Here is an 11,437-nt window from a genome sequence, read left to right on the forward strand (position 1 = left end):
AGGGGCTTTATTAGTACGTACTTTACACACATTGATGAAGACAAAAATTTCATTCATCAAAGAATATTGACTAAGACGTCTCTCAGTCAATTAATCTCATATTTACCAAGTTAACAATTATAAACTTGTTCTTCATAATAAATTCATACAGGTCTGCTTAGTTGTCTACTAAGCGACAACATATTCATCAATAAGATAAATCAACTTATAAATTTATTCTCATTGGATTCATATCTAATTAACGTCATTGTATTATTTGAATACAATGGTTTATCCACTTTTAAACAATATCGCATATATTGTTAAACTGACCTTTTGATATATGTTATCGGGTCTACTTAGATAAATTCTAAGCGACAAACCCCCACATTGGGAAAATAAATCCACTCATATAAATAAATCAAACATCATTGTATTATTTTAATAATACAATGGATAATCCACAATACATGATATCTCTCAAATATCGCTTTCTTATATCAAGTGCCATAACAATATACATGTCTACTTAGATTATTTCTAAGCGACAACATCTCAATATTGCAATAGTTTCAAATATCTCTGTAAGTTTCTTAACCCAAGTTTGGTGCCAATAATAAAATTAAGTATTGTTTCACAATAAATAAAATATCTCAAACCATGATATTGACATAAGCGAAGTCAAAATAATTCTCATTATACATATAAATTTCCCCACAATAAATTGATCACATTATTTGTGCAGCTATAAAAACGTGACAATTTCTCACTAATATTTCATATTCATATCCAGTTTTCACAAATTTAAGATGCCCTAAACATGTATAAATCAATCAATAAAATAAAGAATGATCCCTTCAAATTTAATAGCAATTCATACACGTTTTTGCTAAAATTATAAGTCATGTAAACAAAGTCTCTATCATTCTCAAATAAATTTGTGAATAGTCTATACTCAAATTGTAGGTTGTGATAGAGTCTCAAATCAAAAAAAGAATATTTGAGTTAAATGAAAAATAACATTACCGCATGTATGACCCCACATTTTTAGAGTTGCATATCGACCAAAACAAAATAATGTCATATAAGGAGTACATGACACAAATATACATGTAATAAGATGGGCACAGTTTGGCATAGCATAAGCATCCAACAAACTAAAATATAGTAAAGGATTTTGCATTACATAGTATAGGATAGGATTATGCATTAGTAGATGATCACTTTGAAACTTTATGGATTCATGTCAATACAGTCTATCACCGTTTTATTAATCCAAGAGAAAATTAACTACCATCATATATGGCCTTAAAATGACTAAGCATGACAGTGACAATAAAAAATATTTTAAAACAAATGAAACAACCATGTTCAACATGCTTAAAAGGTATCATGTAAGCTTCAAAATATCACTATTTTGCATACATATTCAACAAGCTCTCGCAATTTGAACACACAAAAATAATATACCAATTCTTTATCATGACAACTAGTTCTCCAACTAGTACTATAGCAACTTGCTAATAATATGATAAGCGTTAACAAAAACCAGCATATCAAAGTATTCATATTAAATGCTAAAACACACACCTCATATAAATCAATCTCATAACTCAGCATATAATAGCATATAATGATCTTGCATGCTGATAACTAAATCATGGTCGACGTTAATGGAATGCACAGATTCAATGGATTACTTTATAAATTGATCTTTATAAGAAGGTAGCGTACCTTGTAGAGTGACACAACAATAATCTTCTATTTATCCTTGTGCTGGATTATAATCAATAGAAGGTTTTCAGGACAGATTTAGGGTTACCTTATTTCGAGCAATTACACCTCTGGTTCAGTTAACACAAACTACAAGCTTCTCTTTGACTTGATTAATTTCAGCCAATTTATTATAAGTTCCTCCATTCACAGATGTCCTATAGCAGCTTGCGGTGCAAACCCTATCATCAACAGCCATGAAATAATTAGTAAAATCCTCAAGATTGTTGTAGATTTAGATGTGGAATTATCATGTATAAGAAGAAATTAACAGAAACATGATAACAAATAATCAAGACCACTAATAAAGAGAAATAAAGTAAAGGAACTTATCGAATTTGGTTGCCGACACAGCTCCATCAAAATCTTCACAAATCAAATTAGAAGAAACCTGCAAAACAACACACTCTTACGTAACCTGAGGCGTGACATAGTCACTGTCCTTGAGGATTTTATCCGCCTCATAAGCGCATATCCTCCCAGGATACAACAGTTCTTCCCCGTTATGAATCATAAGCGGAGGTGACAGAACAGCTCAAATTTATCTTAGAAATATCAGGAGATGTAACCCAGAAACTCAATATTTTGGATCAGAAAACATAAGTTGTGTATCAGACTTATAAAAATCTTTTCATGTGAAGCTTGAAACATAAAAAGTAAAGAGGGGCTGTTTCTATGTAAAAAGAAAAACGTTGAACTACTAACTAATTAGCCTATTAAAGGAGATAATTGTTTTGTATTTATAATGCACAAAACCAAGTCAAAAACGTGTGACACATTTAGTACGTGAGTCAAAATTGTTTTGTAGGCAAACTGTAACTGTTGAGTTCAGAAAAATAATGCCTTAAAATTGGCTAATAAATAGGAACACGTTATAGTGATGCCAAGACCAAGCAAAACAGGGCAAAGTAATTTGAAAAGTAAGTTCCACAAATCATGGCAACGTGATATTCTGCCAAATGAGCTTCTTATGAATAAGTCAACAAAGCTAATTTTCTCAATAAAATTAATTAAACCATTTTTATAATAAATAGAAAATAAATAACTTTTGAAATATCTCAAATATACAACAATCCCCCACATATTTCAAAAGTTAAAATAAAAAGTTAAAAAGAGTTTCTCTGGGTAAACATCGTAGATGTAATGCATCGGAACGGTATAGCAAGCTATGGAACCCGTCCTAGACTAATAAGACTTAACACACAGTGAATTGGTTTAGCAAGCTATGGAACCCAAGAATTGGTTTAGCAAGCTATGGAACCCAAGACACTTGTTGTATGTTAGAGGTCTTATAATCACACTACACCCCCACAATTCTCGCTGTTACGCGGTTGTGCGCGAATAGGCCATGCGCGTGCCTGGTATTCATGAGTGCTCTAGAGACCCGCCACGGTCTCATGCAAGCGGCCCCACTCGACACCCATATAGGCGATTTCATCAAGTGTATGCTGCAAGTCATACACCACCCATAAGGGATATGATAATCGTTGAAAGCATTATAGCTTATCCTCTCAATATTGCAGTGTCTAGCACTTACTCAAATACACCATAGGAAAGAGACTAGGATTAAATTTAGCGCTAGCAGAACTAACATGTGACTTGTTCTTACCACATTGAACCTTCTTCATGGGATCTCCAATCACAAAGGTTGGGTTCCTATCACATGTCAATTTCGATTGGCTTAAGTCTCAATCCCCTCGATGCTCACAAATTTATTTCATCCCAGGGGCTTTATTAGTAAGTACTTTACACACATTGATGAAGACAAAAATTTCATTCATCAAAGAATATTGACTAAGACGTCTCTCAGTCAATTAATCTCATATTTACCAAGTTAACAATTATAAACTTGTTCTTCATAATAAATTCATACAGGTCTGCTTAGTTGTCTACTAAGCGACAACATATTCATCAATAAGATAAATCAACTTATAAATTTATTCTCATTGGATTCATATCTAATTAACGTCATTGTATTATTTGAATACAATGGTTTATCCACTTTTAAACAATATCGCATATATTGTTAAACTGACCTTTTGATATATGTTATCGGGTCTACTTAGATAAATTCTAAGCGACAAACCCCCACATTGGGAAAATAAATCCACTCATATAAATAAATCAAACATCATTGTATTATTTTAATAATACAATGGATAATCCACAATACATGATATCTCTCAAATATCGCTTTCTTATATCAAGTGGCATAACAATATACATGTCTACTTAGATTATTTCTAAGCGACAACATCTCAATATTGCAATAGTTTCAAATATCTCTGTAAGTTTCTTAACCCAAGTTTGGTGCCAATAATAAAATTAAGTATTGTTTCACAATAAATAAAATATCTCAAACCATGATATTGACATAAGCGAAGTCAAAATAATTCTCATTATACATATAAATTTCCCCACAATAAATTGATCACATTATTTGTGCAGCTATAAAAACGTGACAATTTCTCACTAATATTTCATATTCATATCCAGTTTTCACAAATTTAAGATGCCCTAAACATGTATAAATCAATCAATAAAATAAAGAATGATCCCTTCAAATTTAATAGCAATTCATACACGTTTTTGCTAAAATTATAAGTCATGTAAACAAAGTCTCTATCATTCTCAAATAAATTTGTGAATAGTCTATACTCAAATTGTAGGTTGTGATAGAGTCTCAAATCAAAAAAAGAATATTTGAGTTAAATGAAAAATAACATTACCGCATGTATGACCCCACATTTTTAGAGTTGCATATCGACCAAAACAAAATAATGTCATATAAGGAGTACATGACACAAATATACATGTAATAAGATGGGCACAGTTTGGCATAGCATAAGCATCCAACAAACTAAAATATAGTAAAGGATTTTGCATTACATAGTATAGGATAGGATTATGCATTAGTAGATGATCACTTTGAAACTTTATGGATTCATGTCAATACAGTCTATCACCGTTTTATTAATCCAAGAGAAAATTAACTACCATCATATATGGCCTTAAAATGACTAAGCATGACAGTGACAATAAAAAATATTTTAAAACAAATGAAACAACCATGTTCAACATGCTTAAAAGGTATCATGTAAGCTTCAAAATATCACTATTTTGCATACATATTCAACAAGCTCTCGCAATTTGAACACACAAAAATAATATACCAATTCTTTATCATGACAACTAGTTCTCCAACTAGTACTATAGCAACTTGCTAATAATATGATAAGCGTTAACAAAAACCAGCATATCAAAGTATTCATATTAAATGCTAAAACACACACCTCATATAAATCAATCTCATAACTCAGCATATAATAGCATATAATGATCTTGCATGCTGATAACTAAATCATGGTCGACGTTAATGGAATGCACAGATTCAATGGATTACTTTATAAATTGATCTTTATAAGAAGGTAGCGTACCTTGTAGAGTGACACAACAATAATCTTCTATTTATCCTTGTGCTGGATTATAATCAATAGAAGGTTTTCAGGACAGATTTAGGGTTACCTTATTTCGAGCAATTACACCTCTGGTTCAGTTAACACAAACTACAAGCTTCTCTTTGACTTGATTAATTTCAGCCAATTTATTATAAGTTCCTCCATTCACAGATGTCCTATAGCAGCTTGCGGTGCAAACCCTATCATCAACAGCCATGAAATAATTAGTAAAATCCTCAAGATTGTTGTAGATTTAGATGTGGAATTATCATGTATAAGAAGAAATTAACAGAAACATGATAACAAATAATCAAGACCACTAATAAAGAGAAATAAAGTAAAGGAACTTATCGAATTTGGTTGCCGACACAGCTCCATCAAAATCTTCACAAATCAAATTAGAAGAAACCTGCAAAACAACACACTCTTACGTAACCTGAGGCGTGACATAGTCACTGTCCTTGAGGATTTTATCCGCCTCATAAGCGCATATCCTCCCAGGATACAACAGTTCTTCCCCGTTATGAATCATAAGCGGAGGTGACAGAACAGCTCAAATTTATCTTAGAAATATCAGGAGATGTAACCCAGAAACTCAATATTTTGGATCAGAAAACATAAGTTGTGTATCAGACTTATAAAAATCTTTTCATGTGAAGCTTGAAACATAAAAAGTAAAGAGGGGCTGTTTCTATGTAAAAAGAAAAACGTTGAACTACTAACTAATTAGCCTATTAAAGGAGATAATTGTTTTGTATTTATAATGCACAAAACCAAGTCAAAAACGTGTGACACATTTAGTACGTGAGTCAAAATTGTTTTGTAGGCAAACTGTAACTGTTGAGTTCAGAAAAATAATGCCTTAAAATTGGCTAATAAATAGGAACACGTTATAGTGATGCCAAGACCAAGCAAAACAGGGCAAAGTAATTTGAAAAGTAAGTTCCACAAATCATGGCAACGTGATATTCTGCCAAATGAGCTTCTTATGAATAAGTCAACAAAGCTAATTTTCTCAATAAAATTAATTAAACCATTTTTATAATAAATAGAAAATAAATAACTTTTGAAATATCTCAAATATACAACAGACTAAAGGTTCCATCTTTTACGTTATAGATCTTCATATCAAATGGTCCATTAGGGTAAGGAAGTGGCACGTCGTCGTAAAAGTCATCAGTATAATAGATTGAATCCTTTTGTAGGCAATTAGAGAAATATGGAGCCGATAATGATAAGGAATCACTATCACCTAAGAATAAAACATTGTCTCCCAAACTATCAAGTTTTAACATTTGTATAAGTTTACCACTTTGAATATCCAATTCCAACTTATATAATTCAAATCTTTTAGTACCACTACTATGGATGAATCTATCATCATCGCCATCAACAAGATCGGGATAACCAATAAATTTTTTCACAAGCTACAACTCACCCTCCAACGATTTCACAAGATAAGCCCGATGCGCATAAACAGTCCCCCAGGAAGAAAGAACATTAGGAATTACCTTCTCATCCTTGGAGTAACACACATCGAAAGTGACAATGTTATTCCATCGTCCCACAACATAGACAAGACCTTTATAAAATATAACATCTGTGAAACAAAAGTAGTTGTAATCAATATAAGTCCAAATTTTTTGTCCGGCTTTTATGAAAGCAAGACAATTACGCATGCTATATATTGCCACAACAACATAATCATGTGGCCTAATTGTAGGATTGGTTGATAAAATAACCTTATGCACATTACATTCACAATTTTCCCTTCTTCTATCAATATCCAACATGTAGATAGGTGGTAGAGGGATGGAAACTAATTTTTGGAAAGGATTTAATAGGGTTATAATTGTAGTAGCTTTGGAGTACTCGACCTTTGCTAACCAACCATGACTGGAGCCACAAAACCTCTTGTTATAAGGCACTTGTAGTTGGAAGTGGTAAATTGTGTTGGATGAAATTCCATATAAACTTCTCTTTGTTCTGCACTTTCTTTTTGTGGGAATCAATAGCATGGGCAAAACATTATTTTTGATTTGGCGATTTTGATAATTGACCTTTGCAATGGTATACCAATTCTTGCATACCACACTGAAATAAATATGATCCATAAGCTCTACCAACTTGTCGAAAATCATACTTAGAGGAAGTGCTTCTAAATTTCTCCAATCCACCTCCATCGAAAAGAAAGATGTTGAAATCAAAGTATATGAAATAAGAAAAGGAGGAAGGTTAAAATTCTGAGGAAATCAAGGTGTACCTAATTGTTGCAGTTTGGACGAGAATTCTTATTATATATAACCAGAACTCAGAAGCCAAATCTTTTTTCTTTTGGTACAAATCCAAATCTTATTTTATTTGGACCTGAAATATTAAGATTTGGAATTTAAATATTAATAAGATGGTTTTTTTTTAATTTTATTTTTTTTATCAAATATATAGTAATTTTTTTGAACAAGAATATATAGTGATATATTAAAAAAATAAAAGATTTGGAAATAAGTTTTGTGTAATATACACTTATAAAATAGTCTTGAACCAACAATGATTTGGTGGAAGTAGTAAGTGATTTGAATCCAATTATAAAATAGTCTTATTAATACCAACAATGAATTGATGCATTCGAGAGATCACTAGTCTTTTTATTATAATTGGAGCGTAAAAAATAAATATTTCTCTCTCTAAAAACTAAATCCTCTGTCCTCTCTCTAAAATTTCTTAGCCGCCTCTCTCTCCCTCAAATCCAAACTCTTTCCTTCAAGATGTAGATCTCTCCGATGGTGGTGCGATGAGGTACAGCCTCCGCATCACCTCACCTCCGGCTATACCTTAGCACTGATAGCTTTAGGAGGCCGGTTGGAGCAGCTCGCGGTGGTGACACCCACAGTGCCATGGCCACACGTTCGTTAAAAACAGAGTGAGGTAGAGCTAAGCTGCATCAGCATACAGTGAAGATTATAGCTTGTTCTCAATTCAGCAAGGCCACAGATTTCGGTTACTTCTTCTCTTCCTTTCATGTCCTTATCTGCCATTTTTTCCATTTCACCTCACCTTCGACGGTGGTTTATTGCTGCTGGTGGTGTTTGTTTGTGATTTGTGGTGGTTTCCGACGGTTTAGTGGGTGGCGGTGTACGTTGGTGGTGGATCTCGTGGCTATGTTGGTGGTGGTAGTTTAGGATCCGGATCTGAATCCGAATCATTGGCGGCGGGTTTTGTTCTTGATTCAGTTCGGTTTTGCTTGCATGCTTCAGCTTTGGCTTGCTGCCTTACTTTAATGGAACGTCCGCAGCTCTCTGTCATCCCAACGTGGCTTTAGCTTGATCCATATTATTCCGTGAACATACTTTTGTGGGTTTTATTTGTATTGCACTAGCCTAGTGTGACTCAATAGATGCACAAAATTTGTTATGGTGGTGACTATGGTGGTGTGGAGATGTTGAGGATGTGATGGTGGGTGTCGTGGTGGTGGGGCAATGAGGTGAAGAGGTCACAGTTGTGTGTGGTGTGTTTTGAGCTTGGTGGGGATGCTGTTTAGGTTGTGTGGTGGTGGTGATGTGGTGTTAGGAGGGTTTTGGGATCCGGGAAGTGCTGTTCAGATCCGCCGTTTTCTGCTCCACCATTGGTTCTCTTTTACTACGGTGACGAACGCTTTCTCCTTGTCACAGACGGCCGCCTTTTTATGGTCTAAGTTATGGTTCCGCTTCAAACCGGCGTCGCTGCCCGTGTTTTGTTGTTGGAATTCGTCTTCCTCTAGATTTATGTTTGTGTGGTTGTTTGTTTCTTGGTGAGGATGGTCGGCGGCGTAGTGATATAGTGATCGTGGTGGTGATGCGCAGTGGTGGTGGAGGTTATTCAATTGTGGTGGGGGTGGTGATGTGTGGTGGTGGTGAAGTGTGGTGGAGGTTATGATGTGTGGTGATGGTTGGTGTTTTAATTGAGAAGGTGGGTGCTTATTTGGGTGATTCCCTTTGGAAGCAACTCTGTTACACGGGTCCTTGTTCGTTCGTCGTCCCTTTGAGAAGGTGGTTTGTGGCTTTTGGGTGATTTAGGTGTTTTCGGAGTTTGAAGGGTGTGTGTCCCATTGTGTTAAGCCTTTTCCTTTTGTTATGTTTGTTGTTTAATCTTCGCATGCCATGCTTTCGTCTTACATATTGTTTGCTGGTTTTCGGTGGGCCGGTTCATTTGGCTTTGAGATCGGGAGTCGGGGTCCAGCTGCAATCTCTGTTTGACTTGTTTTGGTTTTTCTCTGGTGTACCGGGGGCGAGGGGTGCCCTGCTAATTTGGTACTAAAGTCTGGTGGGCCGATCATTTTTGATTCGAGATCGGGAGTCAGTTCTTTGATTCAAGTTGGTTTTTGGGCTTTTGTTTTGTGCTCTTTCGGTGGATCAGGGGTCGCGAGGATGTGGCAGCTGCATGATCCTTCGGTCAAGTGCTTTTCGAAATGTGGCTTAGCTTGGGTGTTTGGGTATTGGTGTTTTATTTTGAGGGTGCTCTTTAGGGGTGAGTAGGGACGATGGGCGATGGTGAATACCGTGTTTACAGTGCTTGTTTTTTTTGGAGTCTTTTATCCACTTTGTGTATGTCACAAGTTCTCCAACAGAGATTAGTCACTTCTAAACGTCGGTGCACTTTGTGTACGTCACAATTTCTCCAATAGAGATTAGTCACTTCTAAACATAGGTGAAAACTTCGTATTAATATCATATGCATAAGGCAAGACTTATCACACTTGCACATTGATATAATTCTAATTAAATAAGGATTTCAATTTCAATTTGAATATATTTTTTCCAAGAATTTGAATTTAATTTTAGCTCTATTATCGAAATATATAACCAGAATTCTTTTTTTTTTTTTGTTACAATACTAAACAAGGACAAAAGAAGAAGAAAAAAAAAACAAACTACTCTCTAGAAAAAATAGTTTCGGCTGCATCGATCCTCAAGAGACTCCAAAAACCTTCTGGAGGAGATGCATGATGGCATAAGTCAATATCCAAAGATGCTCTAAGCTTGGCTAAAAAATCTGCACATTGATTCCCTTCTCTCAGAGTAAGACAAATAGTAACATTCATATGATCAAACAACTTCTTTATGTCATGAATCAATACTGCATAAATGTGCAACCTCATTGCTGGCCCTTTAATGAGATTGATGCAATGCAATGAGTCCAAATAACAAACAAGATCAGCAATATCCTTTTCCTTGGCTTACATATGACTCTGATAAATTGCAAAAAGTTCTGCATAAAGGATGTTGGTTGAATTTTGGATGAAACCTAAAAAACCTGTCACATAGTAACCTGCATAATTTCGAAAAAGACCTCCATAGCCAACTCTTGTATTGGAGCCAAGACAACTTCCATCAACATTTAGAAGAGTGGTTATTGTTATTCCACTTGGTGAATCTTTCTTCAATGGCGCCATTTTAGTTAACAGCAAGGCAATTTTTGAAAGTTTCTATCATACTTTGGATGTTGAAAACAAGTCGAGTTAGAGTCCAATTTTCATGGCTAAGGCACATAATGTTTTGGTGGCGCCATGCCCACCAAACTATGGTAGCAAAGGTGAAGAAGTGGGCTCCTAACATCCCCTCTTTGAGCCAATCACAAGGAATCAAACAGTCAAAGAAAGATCAATGATTAAAATTAAAATGATACCAAATATTCCTCGAGAATTCCCAGTCACGACCACAATGTAGAAACATCTCCTCATGTTGACCACACCTGGTACAAGTAGCAGATGTGGATATATTTCAGTGATTAGGTAAGGATGGGGTAGGAACCGAAGAGTGACAAGCTAACCAAATGAGGAATTTAATTTTTTTTTTCTGGGATTTTTAACTTCCAAATCCAGGACCAAGAGTGATTTTGATTGGAGGTTTTGAGAGATCAACCAACGATATCCACTTTTTGTAGTGTAGATACCATTTTCATTGCTAGACCAAATGAAACTGTCTTCTATGGCATCATTGAAATTCATAGTGCAAAATTCGAAGCCAGGTATATTTTATTTTTGTACAATCCAAATATCTGAACTATATAAACCAAAGTCTCTGAACTTATTGCTAAGTGCACTAGCTCTTTCAAATCCATATTGGTTGTGGATCCAGATTGGTTGTGGATAATTGAAGGGTAGTTGTGTGATTTTCCCTCAATAAACTGTTTTGCATGAAATAAGTTTTTTGAATAAGCTGTTTTTTAAAAAGAGATCGTAATAAGTTGTT

The 11,437-nt window shown here is 34.7% G+C and overlaps 2 pseudogenes; both read right to left on the bottom strand.

Moving 5' to 3' along the window:
• Positions 1 to 7,599, bottom strand: part of LOC146941672 (putative F-box protein At5g55150) — a 29,624-nt pseudogene extending 22,025 nt beyond the window's left edge.
• Positions 7,600 to 10,116: 2,517 nt separating this feature from the next.
• Positions 10,117 to 10,963, bottom strand: LOC146941674 (uncharacterized; annotated as a pseudogene).
• Between the last annotated feature and the right edge of the window lie 474 nt (positions 10,964 to 11,437).

The sequence above is a fragment of the Medicago sativa genome, chromosome 3 (assembly GCF_051527215.1).
Source record: "Medicago sativa cultivar Bolivia chromosome 3, Bolivia_mono, whole genome shotgun sequence".
Taxonomy (NCBI): domain Eukaryota; kingdom Viridiplantae; phylum Streptophyta; class Magnoliopsida; order Fabales; family Fabaceae; genus Medicago; species Medicago sativa.